The sequence below is a fragment of the Nomascus leucogenys genome, chromosome 6, assembly GCF_006542625.1.
Source record: "Nomascus leucogenys isolate Asia chromosome 6, Asia_NLE_v1, whole genome shotgun sequence".
Classification (NCBI taxonomy): Eukaryota; Metazoa; Chordata; class Mammalia; order Primates; family Hylobatidae; genus Nomascus; species Nomascus leucogenys.
Window position 1 is genome coordinate 94,871,462 of NC_044386.1, and position 8,711 is coordinate 94,880,172.

The following is an 8,711-nucleotide window of genomic DNA, read 5'->3' on the forward strand; positions in this document are numbered from 1 at the left end:
AGTATCTGTGACACAGTAAGTGCTCAATAAATATCAGCTTTTATTTTTCAAGGGGCGAGGAGGGTGTATCTTGAAAAAGCATATACTATGTATTTTTTTTAAAGGCCTACAGAAAGTAAAGCTTAACAAACTCTTGGCTGATGGAATTGCCCAGAAAAGAGAGAAAGCCATGAAAAGCACTATGCTAAACTACTGAATGCCATGGATATAACCTCTTAATTCCAATTAAAATTCCCGGGTACTAACATCTGCCATGCACAGCTCTCCAGTGTCTTGTCTGCTCACACTGAAGATGTAGAAAGAATTATACACTTCACCAGGAATCTTGTCAAATTACTACACACCTCCTTCTTTAAAAAAGAAAAAAAGTCTTTCTCTGTATGTAAATTATTAAAACCCTCTTAATTACGAAGTGCCAATCTTTCTAAGCTATTTATCTCTGAACAAAATTATAGTATATAAAATAATTATCTGGAGATTATGAAGCATTTATGAAACGTTCCTAATACAGCAAAACCAGATTCTTACTTGAATCACTCTTCTGTATTCCCCAGTATACAGCACTGCAAATCGTGGGAACTACTATATGTAGCCCAAATTTTCCTCAATGGTCAATCGTTCTCCACTATCTCTCTCAGTTTATGGCATCAGAAAAAACCACCTGGAGGCTGGGCGTGGTGGCTCACGCCTGTAATCCCAGCGCTTTGGGAGGCCGAGGCGGGCGGATCACGAGGTCAGGAGATCGAGACCACGGTGAAACCCCGTCTCTACTAAAAATACAAAAAATTAGCCGGGCGTGGTGGCGGGCGCCTGTAGTCCCAGCTACTCGGAGAGGCTGAGGCAGGAGAATGGCGTGAACCCGGGAGGCGGAGCTTGCAGTGAGCCGAGACTGTGCCACTGCACTCCAGCCTGGGTGACAGAGCAAGACTCCGTCTCAAAAAAAAAAAAAAAGAAAAAACCACCTGGATTTTTTGTCTCCCCACCAATTCTATTACAGCCATCATTAGCTAAACTAAAATACTGTTGCTTTTGCAACTTCCTTAGCAGAGAAGGTAGGACCTACCTACCCTTTTCACATAAATACAGCACAGGGTACCACTCAGGCCCTACTAACCAAAGCAGAAATCTAGAATTTCACTTCAGATAATTAACCAGAGGCTCATTTAGACATTACTGCAGAAATAAACATTGGTTCCATGTTTATTTTTCTCATGAAAAATGTGAAAAACATTGAAATAATTTCTCTCAATAGGAAAAGATACTGTATCAAGTGAAAGCAAAAACCTCATCTAATGTGGTTCTGCTATCTAAATTTGAAATGTCCTAAGGTGACTCTCCAATACAGGCTGGAGGGCAACGCTACAGAAGTCACATACAGAAGGCTACCCTGATCCACAACTTCACCCTATTCTGAAATAAAAAGGGCAACAACACTGTACTATGTAGACTATAAATAGAAAGTGGTCTAGATGGTCTAACATAATTACATAAAATCAGAAAGAAAAGACTTTTCACCTACAGTTACCTAAATAGCAAATTCTTTGGGAAACTAAGTTTTTTGTTTGTTTTTTGAGGCGGAGTTTTGCTCCTGTCGCCCAGGCTACAGTGCAATGGCCCCATCTCGGCTCACTGCAACCTCGCCTCCCGGGTTCAAGTGATTCTCCTGCCTCAGCCTCCCCAGTAGCTGGGATTACAGGCGCTTATCACCACACCCAACTACTTTTTGTATTTTCAGTAGAAACAGGGTTTTGCTATGTAAGCCTGGCTGGTCTCGAACTCCTGACCTCAAGTGATCCACCTGCCTCGGCCTCCCAAAGTGCTAGGATTACACGCATGAGCCACCGCGCCCGGCCAGGAAACTAAGTTTATATAGCAAAACCATCTGCACAATGAAAGCATTCAAAAATACAAGTGTCAGAGATATCGGAGTATTTTATTCAAAGTCTGAGTTCTTAAAAAAAAAAGAAACCTACTTTATAAACAGACCAGTTTTGAGATTAAAATGTAAATCCAAACTTTCCTGTTATAAATCTCAGCCTTGTAAAGAGGTGGAGCTTCCACTGCCTTTTCAAGGCTAACTTGGTTTAAAGTCCTAACGCAACGAAACAGACGCCAAGTCTACTACCCACCACCCATTGGCTCAAAGAAAGCCCCGCCCCGTACAGCCACTGTAACTGAACATCAAGGGAACCCCAGGGAAGGTTTTCCCTCCGCCACATTTCTAGTCTCTGATGACTCCCTGCCCCTCCTACCATCACCACCGCGGAACTAGGGTTCCAGCACCAGCCACGCACGCTCCTACAAGGACCTTGGGCACTTCGCCCCAACAGTTACAACCAAGAGGGGAGTGGGGGTGACCATGCTCCCACTCTCCTGGCTGAACGGTGCCAGACACGCTGCATGGAGCAAAGCGCAGAAAGCAGCTCCGGCACAGGGCCCTTGTGCCCCAGGCAGAAGGCATGACCCAGCCACAAGAGTAAGTCCTGACACCTCCGCAGCTCCCAGTCGGCGGGTGCCCCTCCCTCCCCACGGAGACATAGGGCGGGGCAGATCTAGGCGCCCAGACTCCCAGCCAGACCCGACAGCGGGCTTTCCCTAGCACCGCCTCATCGCCAAGGAGGCGGAAACCCGGGGCCGGGCCGGGGCGGGGTGGGGGGGGGGGCGGCCAAGGGGAGGGGCGTCACGGATCAGTACGGCCCCTCCGGCCAACCGGATCCCGAGAAGGCGGAGGAACTCAGACTTCACGCCCCCTCCCTGCGGCGCCCTGAATCTACACGCGGGAGACCCCCCTACCCGTCCCCGACCCCAGCAGGCCAGAGCGCGGCCGCCAGCCCGAGGCCCCGCCCACCCCAGAAGGAGGGGAGGGGGTGGTCGGCCGCAAACCGCACTCAGCGCGAAGCCGGCCCCGCCCCTTTCTCCACAATCGCACGCGCGCGCCGGCCCCGCCTCTGAGCGGCGGCGCGAGAGCCCGCCCCCCTCCGCGCGCACCGGGACTACGCTCTCCTCCCCCTCCCGCGCGGAGAGCTACCCCGCTCCGCCCCCCACCCCCCTCTCACAGCCACACACCTCCCGCCCGTCTGCTCTACGGGAAGCCGAGGAGGTCAGCCCCCCCCTAAAAATACACACCCTCGAGTCCGGCGTTACCCGCCACCAGGCTCCCGCCCGGCCCCCGACCCAGCGTGCTCTCACCGCAAAGCTGCTTCGGCCGCTCGTCACTGCGTGTTCCTCTCGGCGTGAGCCGCGAGCTCAGCAGGGAGGCCCCGAGAACGGCGCGGGGCACAGGCCCGCCGAAGCGGACTGCCAGCTACCTCTCCGCTAACGAAGCGGTCACAGGCCCCGGTGCCCAGACTGGGAAGGAGGGAGGGAGGGAGGGAGGGAAACTCCGAGGGGGGAAGGGGAGGGGGGAAGATGGAGAAACCGTCTCCGCCGCCTCTACCGCCGCGGCCGCTTCTCTGTTACCCGGGAAATCCCGCCCACTCCCCCGACCCCGCCCCGCAGAGGGAAGACTCAGCTTCGTTCCAACACAGGACGCAATACCCGCCCGTCAAAGACTCAGCCAATCACCAAGCCCTGTCTTATGATTTTTCCCGCCCCTTCCCCCTCGACTGGGAGGGGAGGGGGAGCCGCTCACCTTCTCCACGCCCCTATTGGCGGGGAGCTTCCCTAACTCAACCCCGCCTATTGGAGACGGACTGCTGAAGCCCACCCCCGAGCCCCAACACTATTGGAGGAAGCCGGGAAGCTCTTCCTGTCTCATTGGAGGACACCACATAACCCGCCCTGCAGCGTCTCAGCCACAGGCCTAACAAGTTGGCTCCCGCCTCCGCTGGTCATCGCATTGGAAGGCTACCCCTGGCTCTCCCACCGCCCCAGTAAGGTAAGTAACCGATGTGGGGTAAAATGTCTCCAAGTGAAACAGGCTCCGCCTACCGCACTGCCGGGCCAGGCCCCGCCCCAAGAGTCGGATTGGATATCTTGGCGCTGGTAGGACCCTCCATTGGCCAGGGCGCCCGTCTAGGAAGGAACTAATTCCACCCTGCGCGAGGAGGCTGAACCTTAGCAGTCCTTTTGTGGAATGTTTACACTAGAGACTGAAGCTCGGAGTTCCAGGGCCCGAGACAGGAGGGGGAGCGGAGCTCATCAGCGGAGACTCCACACCCTCGGATTTGAAGGAAAGGCAGCCCACCATGGAGGACTCCCTTACAAAAAAAAAAATGAGAGAATGAGAACTCATCTTCCCATCCAGTTATCTTTACAGTTTACATTCTACACACTGCGTCCTTGTAAACACAAATATCCGGAGCAGCTGGCAACTCCTTTCAGCCAAGTAGAGTACAGAACTAAGGTCTGGAGACCTAGGCGGAGAAGTAAACTCCCTAGAACTGAATATGCAGTCCTAAGAGGGCGGAGATAACCAAAAGAGAGGCGGGCTCTAACAGCCACCGCCCTGGCAAGCCTCCGGAAGGCGGAGCGTGAGGCACAAGGTACTCACGATCTCCCGGGTGGATCTGGAGGCATTCTCGGAACTGAGAAAGGAGAGGAAAACACCAAAACAGGCCACGGCATAAATTAACCTTGGGGACATGCCACACTCAGAAAAAGGATAAAATTTCCGTAGTTGGGGACATAAGATAAAGGCTGTTCACCTTCTCCTTGGCCAGGAGTGTTAATAGCAGTCCCTGTGCCCTCTCCGTGTAGGTAACAGTGCCTCGAACACACAGTGAGACAAAGTGCTTTCAATTCCTAGTTTGCTTTTATTTATTCACCAAATAGGGCGTGGGCCTGACGCTGATCTTACTTTGGGGGGCGCTGTCTCAGCGCCAGGAGAGGGGACGGGATTACGTTGTTACCGCTCTCCCGAAGTAGAACCGTCCTCACAGAGAGCTAAGACCCCAAGGGACACGCCCAGGGAACCCACTCCTAGGTCCAACACTGTCCTCCCTCTGCAATCCAGCGGAAACGACCAGGAACGAGCTCTGGCAGCAGGTGGGCCTGACTCCAGCGATGGCTTCGAGCCGCGAAACCACAGCAGCGAATTGTGAACTCCAAGGGTAGCCGACAGGTGGGAGCAGCCTCGCCAGTAGTCAAGCCCTGCCCCAGGACAGAGCTCTAAAAATAAGTCAGACCAACGAAGCGACCCCAGGGCCAAACTGCTCGGAGGTTAGGAGGAAGCGGCACTCCAGCAGAACTGACCCAAGGCTACTTTTAACTTTGCGCCGCCTTCCACCACTAGACTTGAGTACCACAGGGCATTCCCACTATGGTATCAAGAACTACTCAGAACCTAAGCCAGCATTAGGCCGCCCACGACTTCCCGTGAACACAGGGTACTACCTGTGCTGGATCTCGCCTAAGGGCCCCAGGCCAGAGCACTAGGTTGTCAGAGTCTCAGAGACAGCCAACTAAGGACAGCCGCTACCATGCCTAGGGAAGAACAGACACTTCCAGCGTCTGCAGAGTTCTTGAGCTTAAGCTCAGGGAAGTCAAGGGGCGCGGAAATAGCCAAGCGACAGGGTTAGAACTTTAGTACTTGGCCCCGGCCCCGAAGGGCACATCTCAAACCCTGCAGAACCTCTGGAGTTTCGATCCCGAAATCCACTCCGCACTGTAATCCCCTGGCTTCACCCCGAAGGCTACCAGGTCTCCAGCCTCGGTGGAACCTTTGTGTGGCTTCTCGGCTCTCCCCGCCCCCCTCGCCAAGGGCGCCGAGCCTAGGACTTCCGGGCGGGAGGGCAGTTCGAAGGAGCTAGGCGGGCCTCACACATGTGCGGAGCGCGCTCCAGAGCGAAGGAGGGAGGCGGGGAACAAGGATGGACTTCCCCTCCCAGCTCTCTCCGCCGGAGGAGGCCGGGCTACCCGTCCCACCAATCAGAGGTGGGGGCGGGACCTTGCGCCTCACGTCAGCCGCAAGAACCCTCCCTCCGCGGAAAAAAAATCCTAGCAACTTAAACTCCAGCCCGGCCTCCCGATAGGCGGAGCTCGGGAGAATGTCATCCAATCCACATCCGAGAAGGGGAAAAAAAGGGAGTCTCGCCCAGCCAGTGGAAGACAAGAGAAGGCGGGGCCTCCGGGCGAGCCCGAGGTGGGTGGGAGAGAGGGAACGGGCCCGCCCCTCAGCTCCCCTCCAGGCGGGTTGCACAAGCCGCTGGCGGAGTAGATAGTAAACAGTCTGGGCCGAGGAGTGCAGTCAGGGGCCGCCCGGCGCTCGGTGGACTGGGCCCCTGCGCCGCCTCTCCCGGCGTCGCCCCGCCCGGCTGGGTCGGTTCCCGCCGGCGCCCCGCCTACCCGCCCGCGGCCGCCATCCCGGCTGACAGGCGCGCCCCCCGCGCCCCTCCCCGCCCGCTGATGCATTTCCTTTTCCCGATTCCGAGCGTGGAGACTGTTTTCCCAGTTTCCGACCTTCACTGCCCCTTTCAGGCCACCCCTTGTGGGCGCGCACACGCCCGCGCCCCCGCCCCCGCCCCATCCTCGCCGAGCGGTCCGCAGCGGCACCTCGCGGGAAGGGGGAGCCCGGCGGCCGCACAGTCGGGGGAGGGGAAGAGAGCAGCAGTCGCCGCCGCCGCCTTGGGGTGGGCGGGGAAGCAGGCAGCTCCATGTTTGCAAGGGGCTCAGCCGGGGCCGCGGGGCGAAGCCGCCGAGTTCCTTGGGGTTTTCCGCACCACCGGTGCGAGCTCCTTGCTGGGTCGCGGCCTGACGGGTTCCGGCACCGAATGCTGACTCGACTGCCACGGCCAGGGAGTTTGGAGACCCGGCAGCTCGCGGGGTAGCGGCAAGGCGCAGGGGCTCTTTCCGGTGGCCTCTCCCGCCCCCGGCCTCCCCTCCCGCAAGTCCGGTGTTGCCCCCGCCCCCAGAGTCCATAACAACCGCGGGCCCACAGTGCACTCGCCTCTCCGGAGCGCGCCCACCGCCCCCTCCAAGTTTGCGGGCAAAAACAAAACCCTCGGGGCGGCAGACGCCCTCGTCCAGCGTGGGTAGCCAGGAAAGCCGCGGGCCCCGGCTCGCTCGCTAACTCCAGCTCTCGAGCAACTCCGGGCGCCGCGAGCTCAGTGGGCCCCGCCGACCATGCTCGAGCCGCCGCCCCCTGCCGAGCCCCCACGCCGCAGTTCTGGCCCGGTTCTAGTCGGTGTGCGGAATCCCCCTTTTCTTTCCAGTATTTTTCTTTTTAAAAAAACGGCACAACAGGAGCCGGGTCTCCTGCCCGCCCCTTCTCCAGTCCGCCGCCAAAACCTACCGAAACCGATTGCTCGGTGAGATAAACTAGGCTACACGGCCGGCGCACGAACGACCCCAGGCCAGGCCCACTCCTCTCCCCACGGCGCCGGCCCGGCTGGGAAACACACACACTGGCGAGCGGGCGGCGCCAAGAGCTCTCCTTCCTGGCCTGTCCCTCGCCTACCTCGGCCGCGGAACTCCGAGCCTCCCCTCAGCTCGGTCCCAGGGCCCGCGGGGCCCACACCACGTCGGGCCGGCCAGACCGAGCGGCCCGCGGACTAGCCCCCAAAACGCCTGAGATTGGGGGGACCAAATTAAAAGCAGCTGTTTAACATACCTTCCGAGCCAGGCGAGGAGTCCTGAATGGGGGGGAACGCCCCCCACGGGCCATTGGCTCCCCGGCGCTCACGTCAGTCACCCTGGTCCCGCCTCCGCCCTTCGCCCCGCCTCTTCCTTCATTGAACGCCCCCTCCTTCCAAAAAATATAAATAAATTAATTAAACTAAACGCGAGTGGGAGACGCATCCGTGGTAGAGGGCCATATAGCTCCCTCGCCGCCGACTCGAGTTTCTTGAGGTCCTCGGACTGGAGGGAGGCCGCCTGGGACTCGGAGATCCGCTGGGTGGACGCGGAGGAGGAGCCAGCGGGGCTTCCCGGCCCCAACTTCCTTCACACACACAACCCATTTGGAACTAGGTAGGAGAGGAGGGTAGGAGCACCCTAGCCATTGGCTGGAGTGGGCAGACTCCTGTGGCTGTGTGACCTAACCGTGTTCGGTCCGCTCTGTTAGGCGCCTAAAAATGAGTGATGCAAACAGGAAGCCCTGCGTCCGCGGGCAACAGGCACTTGTCTGACCACCTACTGTGGGTGAGGCAGACATTCATACGTACCTGCTGCTGGATGCAATTACAGACTGGATGACATGCTTACTCTACCCCTCCAAGAGCTCCAGATTCAGCCGAGGAGATTCTACGTAAGGAACTAAGGCAAGGCAGGAATGTGTATGAAAATAGGAATGTGTATGTAAATAGGCGCTCAGAGAAGAGAGATTCCTTCTCGCTGAAGGAAAATTGGGAAAGGTTTCATGAAGGAGGTGGCATTCAAGTTGGGTCTTAAAGATTTCATCCAGCAGAATTGGAGGGGCAGGTCATTTTCAGCAAAGGATACAAAGGGGTAAATGCAAAAAAGGACCTTCATATGTGGCTGTAGTCATAAAAAAGGAGGGGTGGGGATGAGGAGATGGAACAAACAGTTGAATAAAATTCTTGGACGTGCACAGCAGAATGTGCAGGCAGCACGGTCACAAGGCCCACAGACCCAGAACTATAGTGTAAGATGTTTGGCACCCTGGCAGAAAGATGGGTTCTGAGACGATGCACTGAGAGAGAAGTGCCTATAGGCAGCAAGGGAAGGCCCAGAGGCTGTTGTAATACTGCGTTTGGAGACTACAGAAGTGCCTCTTGTGGAAGGAATAGCTGGGGAAAAAGAAGGCTTATTTT

General features: G+C 56.9%; 1 protein-coding gene across 2 annotated transcripts in view; it reads right to left on the reverse strand.

Moving 5' to 3' along the window:
- SIN3A (SIN3 transcription regulator family member A) overlaps positions 1-7,604 on the reverse strand; it is an 82,809-nt gene extending 75,205 nt beyond the window's left edge. Inside the window, exon 1 of one of the 2 annotated variants that reach the window (XM_030814790.1) lies at positions 7,550-7,604. The gene's annotated coding sequence lies outside the window, so the exon portion shown is untranslated. Of the gene's footprint in view, positions 1-3,189; positions 3,472-7,549 lie in introns of those variants that run through there. The other variant, XM_030814789.1, reaches the window with a different exon arrangement.
- Between the last annotated feature and the right edge of the window lie 1,107 nt (positions 7,605-8,711).